The 4319-nt window shown below is 35.9% G+C and overlaps 1 long non-coding RNA gene across 1 annotated transcript; it reads right to left on the bottom strand.

Annotated features, from left to right (window-relative positions):
- Positions 1-1918: 1918 nt before the first annotated feature.
- LOC110678680 lies at positions 1919-2840 on the bottom strand. The gene is made up of 2 exons (XR_002501834.1): positions 2672-2840; positions 1919-2585 (listed from the first exon to the last, which is right to left on the bottom strand). It is a non-coding gene; the product is annotated as an uncharacterized LOC110678680 (long non-coding RNA).
- Between the last annotated feature and the right edge of the window lie 1479 nt (positions 2841-4319).

Below are 4319 nucleotides of genomic sequence, written 5' to 3' on the forward strand. Positions count from 1 at the left end.
TCCGGAAGAAATTCCAAGTAAAATTCCGAAGGAAACTCCAAAGGAATTCCAAATTCCAAAGGGAATTCCGAAATAAAGTCCAAAGTGAATCCCGAAGGAAAATATTAAGGAACTTCAAAGAAACTTCTCAAAGTAATTTTCCGAAGAAATTTGCGTAAAGAATTTCTCGTAGGAACTTTCCAAGGGAACTTCTTGATAAGAATTCTCGAAGGAAATTCCGATGAAAATTACAAAGAAAATCCCGAAGGATGTTTCAAAGAAAATTCCAAATGAAATTCCGAAGAATAAATTTCAAAGAAAATCGCAAAATTAATCCCAAAGGAAATTCCAAATGAAACTCCGAAGGAAATTCTAATAACAATTCCGAAGAAAATTATAAATATTCCAAAGGAAATTCCGAAGGGAACCAATTCCAAAGAAAAATTCAGATTGAATTCCGAAGAAAATTCCAAAGGAAATTTTGAAACAAATTTCAAGCTCCAACAGAAAAATCCACAAAAAATTTTAAATGTAATACCAAATGAAATTCTAAATGCAAAGAAGAAGCTTTTCAAAGGAAGTATCCGAAGGAACTTATCGAAGGAATTTCCCGAAGGAACTTCCGGAAACAATTTCCCGAAGGAAATTCTTGGATAAATTCCAAGGGAAATTCCGAAGAAAATTACAAAAGAAATCTAGAAGTAAATTCCAAAGAAAATTCTGAAGAAAATTCCAAATGAAATTCCGAAGGAAGCCTCAAAAGAATTTCCAAAGGAAATTCCATAGAAAATTCCAATACAAATTACACAGAAAATTACAAAGAAAATTCCAAAGGAAATTCCAAAGAAAATTCGAAATGAAGTTCCGAAGGAAGCTCCAGAAGAAATTCCGAACGAAACTCCAAAGGAAATTTAGAAGAAAATATCACAGAAATTCCAAAAATTCAAAATGAAATTCCGAAGGAAATTTCGGAATAAATTCCGAAGAAAATTCTAAATAAAATTAAAAAAGGTACCTAGCTCCAAAAGAAATTCCACAATAAATTCCGAATGTAATTCTAAATGAAGCTTCAATTCCAAAGGAAATTCCGAATGAAACTCCACAGTAACTTCCGAAGAAAACTCCAAAGGAAATTCCGAAAGAAACTCTAAATGAAATATTTAAAAAAAAAAATCCGAAGTAGATTCCCAAGGAATTCCAAAAGAATTTCCGAAGAAACTTCTCGAAAGAACTTACTGAAAGCATTCCCGGAAGAACTTTTCATAGGAACTTCCTGGAACAAGTTCCCGAAGGAAATTCCACAGCAAATTTCGGGAGAAATTCAAAAAAAGCTCCAAACGAAATTCCAAAAGAAATTAATAAGGAAAGTCCACAGAAATTACAAAAAATCCAAACGTAATTCCGAAGGAAATGCCACAGAAAATTCCGAAGAAAATTACAGATGTAATTCCGAAAAAAAGTCCGAGGAAAATTATTAAAAAAATTCCAAGCTCCAGATGAAATTCCACAAGAAATTCCAAAGGAAGCTCCAAATATCCAAAGGAATTACCAAAAAAAAAACATCATAAGGAGATTCCTAAGCAACTTCTCTAAGGAATTTCCTAAAACAATTTCCCGAAGGAAATTCCGGGAAAAATTCAAAAGGAAATTCCAAACAAAATTACAAAGAAAATTCTGAAGAAAATTCCAAATTAAATTCCGAAGAAAGCTCCGAAAAAAAATACCGAATGAAACTCTATAGGAAATTCCGAAGGAAATTCCAAAGAAAATTACATAAATTCCAATCGAAATTCCGAAAGAAACTCCACAGGTCCGAAGGAAATTTCAAAGAAAATTTCAAGGTCCAAAAGAAATTCCCAAGAAAATTTCGAATGTAATTCCAAATGAAATTCTAAAGGAAATTCCGAAGAAAGCTCCTGAGGTAAATCCAAAGAAAGGATTGGGGAACATAAAAATGAGTTAAAAAATCTAATTTGTGGAAAAATCGACGGAAAATTTCTAAAGGCAATCCAGGAATAGGATTTTTTTCCATTGATAGGAGAGATTTTTTTCGAGTGATCTCTGTGAAAATTCTTAGTTCGGTATTTCGAATCAGAACTTACTGCAAGGTGAAGGTAAATAGTGACTTTAGAGATCATTTTGGCTAAAAAAGAGATTTTAGAAACCGTCTATTCAAAATGGGGAGATTTTAGCGATTTGCATTAAAAAAGAGACCAAGTCTTTAAAACGAGATCTGCTACCAGCCCTGCTTTCCGGAGAAGTCCCAAAGATTGTCCACGGATCCAGCTGTCTGTCCCCATCAAAATGACCGCTTCAAATCCAAGCCGTATTTCCACCTCACGAGAACTGGGAATCTTGTCGATTGAAGCATCCTCACCGAAATTATTCCCGTTGCTACCGTTACTGTCTTTGCGTATCTATTTCGATGGCCTTACTATCGCCAGATCTCGTCAAAGTTGCCATGGGTCCAATCCTCGCCTTTCCCATCATATTCACCTCGACTTCCACCGCCATCAGGTTCTTGCACCCGGATTCTTGCCTACAATCTCGCTGAAGATTGTATTTCCAACCTGGCATCTTGGTGCTTGAAATAGTTCCGGTAGCGCCTAAAACAGAAAAAAAAACAAACAGCTGAAGTCCATATCTCTTGAAAAGTCAATGATGTGGGTGGAAATAATGAAGAATGACTTACCTTTCCGTTACGCAAATCACTCAGGATCCAAGGATATGGTTTTATCGGATTTTCAGCAGAAATCACAAAGATTTCCGGTCACAAATAAAATATAATTTCATCGCGACAAAACCGACAGCGCGAAATAAACTGTTATGGCGGAATCACGGGTGAAGTTATTTATTGACAATTCGAGTGACAATTAGAAGTTCGGCAGTCAAAACTTCGCCGTAGTTCGGCGTCGGCATTCTAATTTGGTGCTTCGCCGACGCATAAGGATTGCCTTTGTCGGTGTAGCACTTCGGTAGAATGCCGACGCCGAACTTCGGCGAACTTTTGGTGATATTTCATTTCTCTTATGGACTTCGGTCTAAAGTTATACTGAATACACAATATACACTGGTCAAATTAGTCGTGCATCAAACATGCCTAGTTTAAATAGTTATGTTGAGAATGTATAACTTCAAAACAAGGCAAAGTGTAAACTTAACGAATGCCAAAATATATTAGCATTTAAACTATCGTTGTTTTCATTATATTTTGAGTGTAAGTACATACAGATACCTGTAGGTAAACAATGAGTTAAATGCTCACATGGAACTCAGTAGGTACTCACCAACCCTGAGATCACTGATAGAGATGTGAGTAAACCGCATACACATGCAAGGTTTTGCAATATGCTACAACAACTACATGTATGCCCACCACATATTGAAGCACTTGCGAACAAAAAAAAAATATTTTCACATTATTTCTCCTATAACGGGTCAGAACCACACTGAATTTTTTCCCGTTCAACAAAGTGGTAGTACACAACTGTTCACTAATTGCCTTAAGTGCAGGTTTTGATGATATCACCCAAATAAAATAAATTAAAATGGGCCATCACACAAACGCGTCCACTACCCAACAGTGGTACACAATATCCTGCATCCTAGCTAACTTGCTGTGTGTTGGTGTTATCAATTCGCTCTGCCGAAACTCTAGCCTCCAACTTTTAGTGGGACCCATGATTGAAATTCCTAAAACAATATAAAAACCCGTAGATATCCTAGAAAGTTGAGTAAATATCAACGGATTTTCGATTTCTTAGCATCAATCGCTTTGTCTGGATCCTAGCTAACTTGCTGTGTGTTGGAATTATCAATTCGCTCTGCCGAAACTCTAGCCTCCAACTTTTAGTGGGACCCATGCTTGAAAATCCTTGAAGTTTAAACCCCTGCTGTGTATTGGATTTACCAATTCGCTCAGTCAAAACCTTAGCCTCAAACTTTTAGTGGGACCCATGCTTGAAAATCCTAAAAAATTATAAAAATCCGTAGATTTCCTAAAAAGTTGAGTAAATATCAACGGATTCTCGATTTCTAAGCATCAATCGCTTTTTATCGATCCGAGCTAACTTATTGTGTGTTGGATTTATCAATTCACGCTGCCAAAACCTTAGCCTTTAACTTTTAGTGGGACCCACGCTTGAAAATCCTAAAAAATTATAACAAATCCATAGATTCGTTAAAAAGTAGAGTAAATATCAATGGATACTAGATTTCTTAGCATCAATCGCTTCGTCTGGATCCCAACTACCTTGCTGAATGTTGGAATTATCAATTCGCTCTGACAAAACCATAGCTTCCAACTTTTAGTGGGATCCATGCTTGAAAATCCTAAAAAA

The sequence above is a fragment of the Aedes aegypti genome, chromosome 3 (genome assembly GCF_002204515.2).
Source record: "Aedes aegypti strain LVP_AGWG chromosome 3, AaegL5.0 Primary Assembly, whole genome shotgun sequence".
Taxonomy (NCBI): domain Eukaryota; kingdom Metazoa; phylum Arthropoda; class Insecta; order Diptera; family Culicidae; genus Aedes; species Aedes aegypti.